Here is a 14,539-nt window from a genome sequence, read left to right as displayed (position 1 = left end):
CCCAGTGACTCTCCCACACCCCTCTTTGTCCAGTTTCCAAGGGGGATCGTGCGTGATCTAAGTTAGCTGGTGCTTAAACAGAGAGATGCTCTCAGAGAGGAGGGAGATAAGGGAGGATTTGCGACTCCCAGCCTGCCAGAAGAGTTACAATAGTAGATGTGGAAAAATACCGACTTAACTGAAAACAGTTCATACGTCTGGCATATCTGCAAAGCCAACACTTCCAGAGTTTTGTAGTGACATGCGAAACTCCAGGTTAAATCAGGAGCTGGCCTGCAGTTTAAAAGCAGGATGACTGAATTTATCTAGGCATGGGGTCTCTCCTTTGCTGTACACAGCCTCTCCCTCCCTCCTTTTTAAAATGTATTTTTTTAAAGGGGCTGTTTCTCAAACTTGGCTCATTGTGGAGCTGGTCCATATTGGGGCTGGAGCTTTGTTCCTACACTATAATATTACAGAGTTTGCTACTTTTTCTTCACTTTCCTTTGTGGTCACCTCCAATATAGGTAACTCCATCTTCTTCACCGTGGTGAAGGTAAAATGAAAAGAATTCATCTAGTGCTGCCGTACATCTTCCTAACTGGTTGGTCAGCCTTGAGTAAGCAAACAGTCAGGTATGTGATAGTTCTGGATAAATGAGGCTGTATTCCATGTGTTATGCGTAAGAGTGAGAGAGAGATTAACCGTCAGCCTCTCTGCCTTCCCTGTTGCAGAGTGGTAATAGGAGAGGTTAAGAGTCACCAGCTTCTGTACTGGCATTGAGAACCCAAGGAGGAGTTCATTTGCAGTCCCAAATAAGCTCTAGGCTAAATGAGTAGCAAAAGCCCCTGGCTAGGTCTGCCATGCTTTGGTACTCTGTGATTTCTCCATGGGTGATTAATTTATAGCTTATGTTCAAAACAGGTTTCTGTCTGGAGTGGCACAAAAGGGAAGAAATAGATGACTATACCTGTATCTATATGAAATTGCTGCAACCACATTCTGGCAGATACCCAAGTTGCTAACGAGAGCAATGTTACCAGCTACCTCTAAAATAGTATTCCTGTAAAATTAAGGTAAGATGAAAAAAAAAAAAAGCCCCTGACCCACCGTTACTTTGTTTTAATGCTCCTGATTGCCCTGGAAGTGGGATTAACAAGATCTTGAGTCTTCTTCAGTCTCTTGTTGGTCAGTGTTTCTGAGGAAGTGCCAGTGTTTAATATAATCTCGTGCTTCACAAATCCCATCCCCCAAACTGTACATGTAGGCTAGAAGGTAAGAGAGGAAGATGATCCTTGAATATGAAGGCAGAGATTGTATCATGTACCAGAGAGAAGTATAGCAAATGAGTGGTGAAACTAGGACAAGGACTTAGAATTCTGTAGTTTTATTCAATAAATTGTGCTCCTTCCAGCACATCCTGATGTTTTTTTTGGATGATGGAAGGGATCCGCAGATCCTATGAGGTCACATCTAAGAGGTCCCATCTAGCCCTGCGATCAGAGGTGTCGAGCTGTCCTTGGCTAGGTCAGCAGCCATACCTGTGGGCCAAGGATCTGGATATACGTGTGAATAACTTCTCCAAGGACCAAAGTAATGACTTGGTTGAAGAGGCTGATGTTCACTGTGGTGCAGGAGAAGCCACATCCTGCACTTGGCGTGCGCAGCTCTGCAGCTGCTGGCTTTTCTGACGTGCAGAGGAGATGTTGAACACAGTTTCATTCCCCTCTGAATGTGTGCAACCCCCCAAAGAGAGTAATGTGCTGGAACAGTCAGCGGATGCGCAATCGACTGCGTCGGCCGCTCTGGTGGGGCAAGGCAGCCGGCTGTGATGAGCATTGTCCCAGCAATACCAGTACACTTCAGAGGGAATATGCGATTGCTTTTTCGTTTGCTTGTATTTATTATTTTTTAAAACAAACCAGAATGAACTGCCGAGGCAGCGAAGTGACTCTGTAAGTGGCTCTGCTAACATTATAGCTTCGAAATGAGTTTTGTGTAGTCGGTCATGCATGGTTGGGTGCTAGGGGCAGGATCCTTGTTGGTTGAAGCGGATGACATAAGAATGTGTGGGTGTCTGCAGGTGACAAAATTACTGTGTCTTGTCACCACTTGTCACCTGAGCCTTGCTAGGTGACCTCGGAGAGTGCAGATGTTTGTCTTTGCAGTTTGCTTGAAGTAGGAAGGCACATGGTGCTGCTCTGCTGATAAGTGGTTAGACACGAAGCTCTGGTAGCTTCATCTTCTGTGTATTAGCCCCACTATGTAAAAGATTAAGCATGGCCTGCACATCGGTGGCCAGTTTTACAATCCTGGCCGTAATTCCCTGTTTGTCAGGTTACTGGTGGTTAGAAGAGAAAAGGCTAAATAAAATAAATCATAGGAAAGAAGTACGTACAACCTTAAGGTGGATTGCAGAAAAGGTATATGCTAATCCATTGAGCGAATATTCCTGCTCCGTGCGAAGGAAAGCCAAGTCACAGGGAGGGTAGATGGCTCGCTTTCATGGCTGAACACCCCTGAGAATGGGTAATCCAGAGTTTCTGATACCTGCTCCTGTACTGGGACCCCCAAATTACGCATCTGGTGACAGAAAGGTGTATTCAGCGATGTGATCCACTGTTGACCCACTGCCATTAGCACTTCTGAGTGAATGGAACTGTAGGAAAAATTTGCTTTTTTTTCCCAAGGCCATCTTGCTGGGGAAAATGTCTTTGTGGTGGGGAAATTCCTGCTCCATCCTGGTTATCTCAATTACATCAAAGTTGTTGTTGTTGGTTTTGTGGTTTTTTTTTACTTCAGGAAAATTATTTTACTTATTTGAATTTTCAGCTTGTAGGACAGACTGATGCTTCTTCAGCTCTGGCGTGTTTGTGGAGCGGCTTGCAGAGAGCAGTAAGGGGGTGGATAGAGGACGTCTGCTTAGTGTGTGAAACAGGGCAAGGTACACAAAGCAAGCACTATTTTTGCTAGGAGGACTGAAAGCTGTAAAACCGTTATCTTGACAATGCTGCTTTCTTCTGAAGTAGAGTTCAAGGACTGCTCGGAGTCCAATTTAAAACAGTTGTCTGAGAATGGCTTTCCAGGATGGCTTATATGCCAAGGCTCATAGGTACCATGGCTAAAAAGGAACATTGTGATAATCTCTTTTGACCTCCTGAATAACACAGACCATAAAATTTCATGCCGTAGTTTCTGTGCGTAGGCCAGAAGCTTGTGGTTGAATGTTAACCTGGAATGGAATTCAGGGCTTGAACTTGACAGGCATTGCAAGACGAAGTACTTTGGGCCTTGTATAAGCTGGTCCCAAACAGCAGGAAAGTCAGCAACACGTCGTCATCTGTCCTGTGAATTCCTTAAAGTGGGTGTAATGGGGAAAACTGAGCGTTGCTGGTTAGGAATTGTGTTTGTAGAGAGGAGAGGTAGTTTTTATAAATATTATTTTCTTTAAATGCAAAAGGTTTTAGACTAGCTAGGATGACATCCTGGCTAAGCCATTTCTTTTACAGTGATTTATGGCTGTTTTGACAGAATTTAGCTCTTGTATATAGTGCGGCTTATCAAAGTGTGGGCTGCTGTTGTGGGCACACCCAGCTTGCAGAGTGCAGATGTGTCACTCTGCGGCCTGAGAACACAGTAACTAGGGCCTGGTGCAAAACTAATTTGTTTTAGTTACAGACCAAGACTAATTATCAGTCTCTTAACAGCTGAAGGCAGTAAAGGTTAGTAAATGCTGCAAATGAAAAATGATTAAAATTTTGGAGAATTTGCGCAGTGCAGAATTAGGCATTGCGTTTTCTTCTGTGGTGACTGGGACTTCAGAGAGCATCTTGAGGCCACACATGATATTCTAGTTGGGTAGATTTTGCTTGGGATCTGTCTTTTAGTGCTATCAACGTTTCATTTTCCAAAGTTTTTGGTTTAGGAATCAGACCAATGTCAGTGATTCAAGGCTTGGAAAACTTCCTTTCCTAAAAAAAGGCTTGGGAAACTCCCTCTGTTGAATCAGTGTGGTTTAGAAGTATTTTGACTATTGTCTGTCTGCATGTACCTGGAAAATAAAAATTTCTCAGAGACAAAGCATAGCTTAGTGTAGCTAAGCAAGAGAAATGAGCCGACTAGAAAGAAAACTGGCTTTGGGGTGGGCAGGTGATATAAGTGGAGGGAAAGGCCAGGGAGCTGTTCTGGATTGTGTGGTGCATTTCCCGTAAGCCTGTGCTGGAAACATAGAGCTGGTGAAGGCCTCTTAGGTCATGTAGTCCATCTCCTCAAACGAAGAGAGCCTGCTGCAGATCGAGCTCTGCCAGTGCTTGCACACATGGCAAACCTAGTGTGTGGTGTGTCACAACAGCTGTCAAAGACTGGTCGTCATACCCAGAGTCTCTAAACATCCTGTTTATCCTTGCAAGGAGGAACACTTGATTGAAAGATAAATACAAAAAAAAACCCAAACAAAAAACAAAAAACCCAACCAACAAAAAAAAAACCAACCCCAAAACTGGCGCTAGCAACAACATTTACCCTTGGGCTAACAAACCTGAAAACAAAAGAAAATAAACTTAGGATGGAGGCAAACACATTTCCACACAAGGCCAGATTCTAAAAGGGATTTAGGAGCTTAGCTTGTTTTGGCATGCTTGAAAAAGAAAAAGCCGTCTGGGTGCCAGGATTCTTAGGGCTCCGTATGTGTGCGCGTGTATCAGGGGAAGAGCATGGGGAAAGATGGGGTGTCTGTGGTGGTGTGAGGGGGGAATGGAGGACACTGGAGCTGCCAGAAAGCTTTGTGCAGGGTCACCCTTGGGGCATAGTTTGCACAATTTTTTATTTTTTTTTTTTTAAATTAAACATGCCGAAAAAAAAATCTCCAAGTTGGCAGCAAGATTTTTTTTTTTTCTTCCCCCTCTGTTTGTTGTTCATTTGTTGCTGCACGGGAGGTCTGTTTACTTTGCTCAAGAGAATGAGGGACCCAAGAGGCGCTGCTCTGCATGCAAAGCTTTTATGGAAGGGGCTAGGGGAGGAACTTCCAAGCCTTTTGAAACAGAGCTGGAAGAGTTTGTGGGCTGTTTCTTTTGTTTTTTTGCCCAATGCATGTTGGGCCTGATGTTGCTACTGCTTATGCACACGTAGCTGGGCCATGGACTTCAAAGATGGGTCCTGCTGTTAAGGGCTGATCAGGCACATCCTCTGCAGGGTGAGTGTGAGGAGGCCTGAGGAGCCCTAAGACTTGATGTTGAAGCTCTGAGTAGCTGTCTTAACACCGCAGTGCCCACCGCTCTGTCCTGGGACCTCTTCTGGTCGGTGCTGGGGTGGTGCTGCTCTCGACCACCACCTCCCTGTTAACCCTTCTGGCTGAACTGGCCCGGAAGCTTGAGCTGGGTTTGTCTGTGCCATTAAGGTACTCTCATGGGTGAGCCACTGCAGCCCTTTGTTCCAGGGATTTAGTGTTTTTAAAGGGGGCTTTTCCAGAGTTGTGTGGCAGCCTACTGCTGCTGATCTTTGTTGCTTTAGATGACCTAAACAACTTCTGAATGCTTCAGTTTTCCCCAGCTGGGCTTACTAGTGGTTGCAACCTGACCAGAGGTCCAGCTGGAGGAGGGAAGGTGGAGACCCGCTTGCTGGTGTCTCAGTGGATGAGGCAGCTTTGTCCAGCTGGACCTTCCTTGTGTCTTATGATGCTGAGACAACTAGAAAAGAACAGCGGGGAGAAAACTAAGGGTGCTGCGCAAGGAGGGTGAATGTCTTTAGATTAACAGATGGGCACGTCCCTGGGGATACTTTCACATGCATTCCTCTAGGTTCTGGGCAGCAAGAGCAGTGAGCAGGCTGCGGTGTGAGGGAGGTCGAGGGAGGGGCTGAAGAAGGCAGTGGGTAGTTCAGTTGGAGCAGCCTTTAGAGCTATGTGGTGACCTGCCATTTGGAGTTCTCCTACCCTTTTTGTTGAGAAAGGACAGGACTGACGGGTCTCCCTATAGCCTCAGTCTTGTGTTTGAAGCGGCCGTTTTCCAGCCCAAGTCGGTTCTTCTGTCCTGCCCTAATGCACAGCAGAACAGAGACATTTCAATTGGCAGCGGGAGTTGACTCCTTTTATCTCCATGTTTCCTGTTTTAACTGACAGGGAAGCTGCTCAGCAATCCTGGGACATCTTTCTGTGTTGTAAAGGATCCCTTAAATACTGGGGCACACCATATTGTTTTGGCCGCTTGGCCTCCAAGAGGAGAGGGAGTTCAGGAGCCAGCTGTGATTGTAGTTAAGGATACTACAAAAGACCTCTTGCGAAAAGAGATTGAAAAGCCTGTAAATATTAATTGTAGATGAGTGAGGAGTGAGAGGCAACATGATTAGAGATGGCCTCTGCAGAAGTACCTCCCTTTACGATATACGTGGGTGCGGGCTGTCAGTGAAACAAAAAAGGAGGGCAAGATAGAAACTGACACAGAAATATTTTCACTCAGTGTTGGGTTAGATTAGTGTTGTGCAATTCTTTGCCACAAAATATCAGGGCCAAGAACTTTGCTGGATGCAGACACACACTGGCTGTTTCTGTGGATAACCAAGATATCAAAGAGCTAATCGTAATATTAAAAGAACAAGAGTTTTTGGGAAGTTGTCAGTGCCACATGCGTCAAGGCACAAGCTGACTGCAGCAGATGGAGGTGGGGATAGGAAGAGACTTATTTCCTTAGGAAGCGAAATAGCCTGCGAGCTGTCTCTTGCAGGGTTTCTTTTTCTGACCTCTGGATCAGCCTGTGTCATGCTGGCTAGTCCCAGCCAAGCTGGAGCTTGGGAAGGATGGCAAGGCTGGCAGCTGTCTCAGCTACAGTAGGTCTAGTTGTGTGTTAGACTCGGTGGGAAGGTAGAGCACCTTCTGCATTCTCCAGCTGTCAGCTGAGAACATCTTGATTTCCTGCCCCCCTGTCTCCCCCCCACCAAAAAAAAAAAAAAAAAAAAAAAAAAGTCATTCCTGTCGCCTGGGAATGAGGAATGTGAACTGAACTTCCTAACTGGACTCAGCTGAGCATGGGTCAATTCCTTAACCTCTCTTTCTGCCTTTGTTTTGTGTCATAGGCATTATGCAGGGATGATCACTCTCCTCTGCCCCAAGTTGTCTTCCTGGCTAACGTCTAGGGGTCCTTAGGGAGAAGTGCCCCCTCCATTCCCTTTATGGTTGAGTATGACGCACTGTACAGAATATTGATATACTGAGGTTGAAGGCTGGTTTCGTAATTTGCTATTTTTTAATCACCCTGTTAACTATCTGGAAAAAGTAGTAGGGAGCTTTGGACATCTTGGCTGTAGAGCCATGCTGTTCAGTAACAACTCCTCAGTAAGAGAGCTGTTTATTTTTATTGTATTTTCTTTTCACTGCTTTTAATAGTTGTAAACAACCTCTGTGTGGAGCGTGTCTTGAAACTTTGACCAGCTGGGTGAGGGGCCTTCATATCAATTTCCAGCCTGTGGAGAGGAGAGCACAACAGGTCCCTGACTGCTCCAGCCACTTCCTGCCTGCCAAGGAATGCTGGAAACAGAGGTCGTTATTGCACAAGTAATTAAAGGTTCATCAGCCCTACCTCTCCGATTCCTTAAGGCCATTGTAGTAAGGGACAAATACTCCTGCTTACCCACTATATTTGTTTTCTGCTTGCTCTTGTTTTTCTTGGCTTGAGAAGAGGAATTATGAAGACTCTTGGGTAGGATCTGGGAGTGCTGCGGTCTAATGCATTTGGCTGTGGCCCTGGCTGTGTTGTGGAACACTCTAGTACTGAGAAGTGGAGTGTCTTCAGGGACCCCTCTCTTCCTGCTTCTCCCCTATATCCAGACACTGGAGAGGTGGCTCTCAAAAAGGAGGTCCAAGTTGCCCAGGCCCTGGCACAGGGTAGATGAAGAAGCCAGGCTTGGGGATGGCTGTAGAGCTGTTCCTCTGAATGGCTGACGTGCCTCCTGCCCTCGCGTTAGCAGATACAGAGATTTTACTACAGCTGAGCTGGACTCCAGAAATGTGAGATTGGCTTATAATGGGAGGGTGTCCTGTGGATTTTCTTAAAGGCATTCTTTTATCTTTCTGTGATTTGAACTCTAAAGTTCAGATTTTTGTACATTTTTCTCTCCATTACAGTATGCAAGAAATGACTTTCTTTGTCTTTTAAATAGACACAGAGACTTGCATATGGGCAGGGGGCTCCTGAAAAAAAACCCCAACAACCCCAACAACAAAACAAATATTGTGAGTCTTTGACAGAATTACAGGAGCAGGGCGGACTGAGCCATCCACCCTTAAACCATCTGTCCCTTGAGATCTGGAGAGTCTTCTATCTCTGGGGAGCACAGCCCACAGACATGGGAAGTCATGCTGCTGTCTGCCAGATTTTCCTTCTGTGGATGAATGATCACCACCACCACCATCACCAAAGAAACGAGCCCCCATTGCACTGACTCTCCTTGTGCTTCAACAGCAGTGGAAGAAATACCTGTGAAGGAAAAGAGAGCAGTCTGTCCATCCTGTTGGTCAAGTAACATGGTGAGTGAGCCTCACAGTGTTGCTGCTACTGGGTGGGCTGCGTTTGGACTGTGCTTACTACCTGCACCTCAAGAGCCTCCTCATTGCTGAAGGCGTTTTGCCCCAGAGAGCCTGGCTGTAGGGGCTTGGCTGTAGCTCAGGAACAGCTTGAAGGGCACATGTTGGGTAGGCAGATGGAGCAGGTGATGGAGATGATCTGTTGAAGAAGGGGAAGCGTGCAGTGAGAAGGAGAATGATGAAAGGGCAGCCGTGTGGGTGACCCTGTGGGGTGGAGGAGGGCAGTAACTTGTCTCGGAAGGAGTGAGGGGCCAGCAGCGAAATTGTCTGGAGTTAGCGGCTGAGGCAGAAAAAGGCTGATGGAATGATTAGGTCTGGCAGACTTGAGGTTATTCTGTGTGTGCATCTGCGGGGGAGTTGAATGACTTCTTGGTCAGTCTGCAGAGGCTGTCTAATCAACGGCCCCAGTGCCGGTCGCAGCCCAGGATGCTCCAAGATAACACTAACCCCACCGCAGAGCGGAGGGGTGTCTCCAGAGCTCCCAGGGGCACTGCCTCTTGACACGTGAATGCAGCCCCCAGCGCGGGAGCCTTACAACAGACACTGCGTAATGGCCTGTTTTGAATTTGTATTTCATTTGCCTCCCATATGGGATCAGTTTTTTCCTTTTCTTTATTTTTTTTAATAGCGTTTTTCCTAGTCATAATAATCAGTGTTTCCCTGCCTTCCCCCCTTCATTTTTCACAGCTGGCTTTGATTGGTTTCAGTCCTGCAGATGCTCCTTCGGACCGAGAAGAAGGGGCAAAGGTTCCCTTCCTTTTCAGCACGAGGCAGCCAGCCTTGCCGGAGGGCTGGGGGAGGCCAGCGTGCGCCCGGACTAGCCGACTCTTCACTGTGGCCCCAGCTGGCCTCTTGTGCATCTGGTGAGGTTTGCCAAATTGCGAGATAATTTCTCTGCCGAAGGCCTGGAGAAGATCACAAGTTGTTGATGGTGTGCATGCCCCTTCTCTCGCGCTGTTCAAAAACAACCGTTCTTGCAAGCGAGAGGGGCAGGCTCCCCAAACGCCTGGTGTGTGCAGGCTGCGGGTACCCAGGGCCAGGGCGCATCTGTGATCTGCAGAGTGCGCTGAGACTGACTCGGATCTCCGTGTCTGCGTGTGCCATCGGGCTTGCGGCAGGCGCAGCCCCACGTGTCTGACTGTGCAAGGTCCTGGTCCTCCGCACACTATTAACCTGTGCAGCCCTGTGTAGTGCACCACTGAAAGAAGCTGGCAGATGCGCGAGTGGAAGCGCCCCAAGTGTGTGAATTGGCATGGGAAAAGTACAATTACTGGATGGCCAGGCAGGCTTTCTTGATTTTTAGGGTGTGAGTCAAACGTAAATTGCAGAAAGGAGAAACTTCCCTCAGAGGCAACCTAATTCACAATTGCCTGATGTGGGGTTTCTAGCAACTTCCTTCGAAGCAGCTTGTGCTGGTCACTGTCGGAGACGGACGGTTGAGTCGACAGTCACTTGGCTGGTGTGTTATGGCTATTCCTGCATTCCAGGCACCATCCAAGAGAATGAGACATAGCATTGCACAAGACCAAAAGAAAGTAAATGTTTACAGGCATAACGCACATTTCAGCTTGTTACATGTTCCTGAGCAGTGAAAGAAATGAAACAATAATTAAAACAGGTCCCAAGTCTCAGTGTGTATCTTGGCTTGCAGCACAGTCCTCTTGGAGCGCTGCCTCTGCCTCTCTCTGATCCCAGCCTGAGCAGTACCACTGGGCCGTTGCATCCAGGTCAAGGTCTTTCCAGTTACTCCAAGTACATCGCCTTTCTGAGAACTGTGAAAGCCTGTTGGTGAGGTGGCTTTACGGTCTGCAATGGATTTGGATGCTTGATGTTTTCCCCGCACGTGGTAGCAGCCACGCAGGGATCTCCCCAACTGACGAGGAGATGTTTGCCTTGGGTATCCAAAGCATCAGCGTGGGGGAAATTATAGATGGATTTATTCCCATGGGAGGAGGGTGGAGAAAGGGGAAGAGCAGAAGAGGACATTTAAATCCCCTGAATGATCCCTTTTTAATGTTCTGGCTTGTCTCTGTGTCCATTCAGGGAAGCAGTTAGGGTGTGACGGAGCAGATGCAGTGAAGGGCTGTGTCGGCACACCTGACAGCTGTGCCGGGAAGCAAGCACGAGTAGCTACCTCTGCTCTCCTGCTCTGAGCACAAGGCTGGTCGCAGCACAGCTTGCAAGCTGGGATGTCTCCCTGCGATGAGTCAGGTGGGTGGAGGAGAGAAGAGGGCTGCTGCTCTGCCCCCTCTTTTCCCAAGGAGAAGAGTGAAGGGCTGTGGGTGGGGGGGTGTTGTTTTGCATGAAGGGATGAAGTAATGAAGTCTTTCTCCTTAGGACAAGGAAATAGGGAGAGTGGAGAGGTGACCGAAGCACCCTTTCCCCAGAGATGCTCTGTGGGTGATGGTGCCTCCTCCCAAGCTGTGAAGATCTTGTAGCATTGTCTTGGCCTTCACACCAAAAGGAGAACTTGCGTCACCCTGAAGGTTAGTCCTTGGCAAGGAGAAAGGGCTTTTTAGTAACGATCAGCCCACTGTGCATGTGGCACAGGACGACAGACCTCCATGCGTGCATGACGCTGGTCTCAGATGTAAACTGTAACATCCCCTTATGAGCTAGCCCTAGCTGCTGACTCATTTGCATCGCTTTTCTTGGTTCTCTCGCTTGAGCAGCGCGCTGTCCAGATATTATTCATTTTACTTGAAATAATAACTGAGATGTCCACTGAAGGTAGAATTGCCTAGGCTTCCTGTAAGGAACAGAGCGAAATCCAAAAAGCGCATGGTAACTCGTGCAACAGACCATCTCTGAGAGCACCGCTGGCTGGTGCCTGTCTGTCACGCAGGACAAACGTCCCTGGCCATTGCTGAGTCCGCAAACACGTTGGATTCCTTGTTTAGTTTGTAATACAAAAGGTACTTCTAAGAGGTGGCAGCTACGTGGCCTCTTGTCGTATGTGACCTAGTTCTTTAAAGATCTTGTTGGTATGGAGAAATGCTGACTTTTCTATAAGGCAAGTTGCAACCTGCTTCTATGCAATGTTCCGCTACGGCTTTTCTCTATCCTTGGGAAAACTGGGTTTGATTGGAGATTTGCTAGACTGTTCTGAAAGCAAATGGTAATGTTTGAATGAAGTCAGGGAGGGGGGATGAAATTGGCCAGTGTGCTTGTTGGTCATTAAGTTATGAAAAATTATTTTGGTTTAAGAATTTGGTATTTGTGTTCCTTCTGCTCTGAAACAACTCATCACTAGCTCTTCCGTGTTTTCGTATAGTCACATCTCCTTAATAGCTTGGATAGTGGCTATTGTTGAGGGAAACACAAAAGACCTGAGCATCATTATAAACACTTGTTGTTGTAGAGCGTGTAGGGAGTCTAGCCTGGAAGCTAAAATCGCAAACCTAGTCCTGTCGTTTCTGTGGATATAGTACATAGGAAAACAGACGGGTGTGATGATATTTCCCTAACTGAGAACTATCAGAAATCTTCCTGTAAAGATTATCTGCAGTGGTCTTGCTGGGGTGGTAAAGGCTTGTGTTTGTAAGGCGGAAGAACCAGCTTTTCAGATGTCTGTTTTTTTACAGAATGCTTGACACTAAAGCCATAATTCTGGGATTTTGGTTCCCTTGTTAAGTCCTCATGCTTTCAGATTCTTGGAGCTAATTTTCATTGACAATAGGAACATTCCTTGAAAAATGCTGATGTAATGAAGTACGTGCTACTTGAGATTAAAAGATTTATTCAGTGACTCCTTTTTGAAACTTTTGCGAAGTGTCTTAACATTTTTATGTTTCTCCAGCTGCCAACAAAATCACATTGCACCACACAGTTTGCAACATTAGTCAGATTTTGACACTGGCTCACGCAAGAGGCAGTTTTCACAGTCAGGAATCATAAAATGTTAAAGAAATTGCCATTATTTGAAAACTAGACGCAGTTCAGTGAAGCAGATGGACTTGCTAACAGTGACTTAGGAGGTCTGTAGCACAGCTGTGTTGACACGGATTATAGACAATCAAAATTGTATATAAAGTGCATGCCATAGTTTTAGTTTTAAGCATATTGCTAACATTTAATGAAGTATGTAACCTTATATGGTTTATGTATTTTTGTACTGTAGCTGCAAGTTATGCTATGGCCTTGACTAAACCTTCCCAGAAATCTCCATTGCTATTTGTAATGCAGGCACACAGACTGAGAGTGCCAATAAGCCTTTGATTGAATCTTGATTAATGTAAATACGTTAAGCCTGTAAGTGCCATTCCAGCCTACGGAGCTTCTTGCAGCTTTTAACCATGTCCACATCAGAGTTAGAGCCCCCTTGCTTCAGATAATTTCCAAAGACCAACTGGAGAATGTTTGGACTCACTTGTGAAGGATCAGGGACAGAGACATTTCCTGAAGCCCCTGGCTGGCTTGTTTGCAACACCATCCCAATAAAAATTAAGCCCTCAGACACAAACTTAGGGAAGGAAAGAAGAAAACAGAATTCTGATATGTTTCACAACTGTACTCTCTGATCCCAGGAGAAAGGTTGGGTAAGCAACGCTGTGATCTCTCTTACACGCCTGTCTCTCTTCAAAGCTTTTGGTTAGTTCTCTTTTACTAGTTGGGTCTCTTGGGTTAGGTTGACAAGCCGCCTAACCATTTCATGCATTGATAATTGGGTCCCCAACTAAGCAAGCGGAGAGGGGATGCAGGAGCACGGTGTGTGACCAAGCAGAAAATGGGATGTGAGGTGTGGGGAGGAAGGCGTTATGAAGCATGGCGCGTTGCAGTGGGATCTAGATTGGCGAGATGGATCAAAGCACCGAGTTCTCCTGACCCTGCTGCATGATAACATCTGGTGCCTTAGTACCTGTTTTGGTGGAAAAGTTTGCAGACTTTAGTTTGCTGAGGAAGTATGCTGAACATGCATAACTTGTGTGTGTGGAATGGGACAAGACAACGCCAGCATGGGGGATAGCTTCTTTCAGAATAAATCTTTGTGGAAATAACCCTCCCGATCTATGCCGCTGCCAGCGCTCGCAAGGAATACTGCCACTGAGCAAACGGTAACCGCAAAGGCACGTGATGAGAAGGGAGGAATAACAAAAAGAAAACATCCAGTGGCTTGTGTCCTTCCTCCTATGGTAAAGCTCTGCAGTGTCTTCTCTTTGTAGAGGGCTTCTTCAAAGCAAAGGTAGTGGACATAATTCGGTACGTTGGACCTATAGGCAAAGTAAATCACTTGTATTCCCTCCCATACCTTTCTGTCTAGACTATATGTTACAGATACCCATAGGCTCGTACTACTGCTGCTACCAGGAGTCTGCCCCTACGTACCAGGAAGGGAAGGATTTTAATCTGCAATTCCCTGGTTTTTACCTGTGGACAATTCCACCTCTTAATGTAGTGTCTTTTGAGGTGTTAATAGCAAAGAACTTCTTTCCAACCCACTCAGGGTTGCCCTTTTCCCAATATAGTTCATGTCTGTCTTTGGTGAGCTTCATCAGAGCTTTTCATCTCCTCCTTTTGCCTGTTGGCTGCTGTATCTGACGGGTTTTGGTACCTCCTTGGCTTGGGTATCTTTGCAGGGCAACAACAGAGAAAAGGGGTTGATAGCCTGCTCAGCTTTTGGTGGCCCTGTTGTCCTCCTTGTCCAGACTCTGTGTGCAGGCACTTTCCAAAGCCACGTGCTATTCTGCAGATGTCTGATCTTTCCCACCTCCTGCCTGCTCCAGTAGTTCTTTTGGTGGCCCTCTGGCTCAGCATCCCCTCTGCCTTTCTCTATGGTGTATTTTGGATTTTCTATCATCTCGACAGTGTCTGTGTGCCTCGCAGTTTGTGCTGGGCTGGCTGACAGCTAACTGCTTTTCCAGGGTGCTTTCCCCTGACTGCTCTGGGTGCCAGCCATAGTCCAGACTGTTCTCAGAGGCTTAAGCCTCGCTATTGCAAGCTGTGTGGTTTAAAGCCCCGACTTCTTCTTGATTTGCACTAATGGGCAGA

The 14,539-nt window shown here is 46.7% G+C and overlaps 1 long non-coding RNA gene across 1 annotated transcript; it reads left to right on the top strand.

Annotated features, from left to right (window-relative positions):
* The first annotated feature begins 6,939 nt into the window (after window positions 1–6,939).
* LOC121094767 lies at window positions 6,940–14,153 on the top strand. The gene is made up of 4 exons (XR_005829937.1): window positions 6,940–8,494; window positions 9,239–9,414; window positions 10,595–10,762; window positions 10,889–14,153. It is a non-coding gene; the product is annotated as an uncharacterized LOC121094767 (long non-coding RNA).
* Window positions 14,154–14,539: the final 386 nt, after the last annotated feature.

This window comes from Falco naumanni, chromosome 10 (assembly GCF_017639655.2).
Source record: "Falco naumanni isolate bFalNau1 chromosome 10, bFalNau1.pat, whole genome shotgun sequence".
Lineage (NCBI taxonomy): Eukaryota > Metazoa > Chordata > Aves > Falconiformes > Falconidae > Falco > Falco naumanni.
This window is presented reverse-complemented; position numbering and strand designations above follow the sequence as displayed.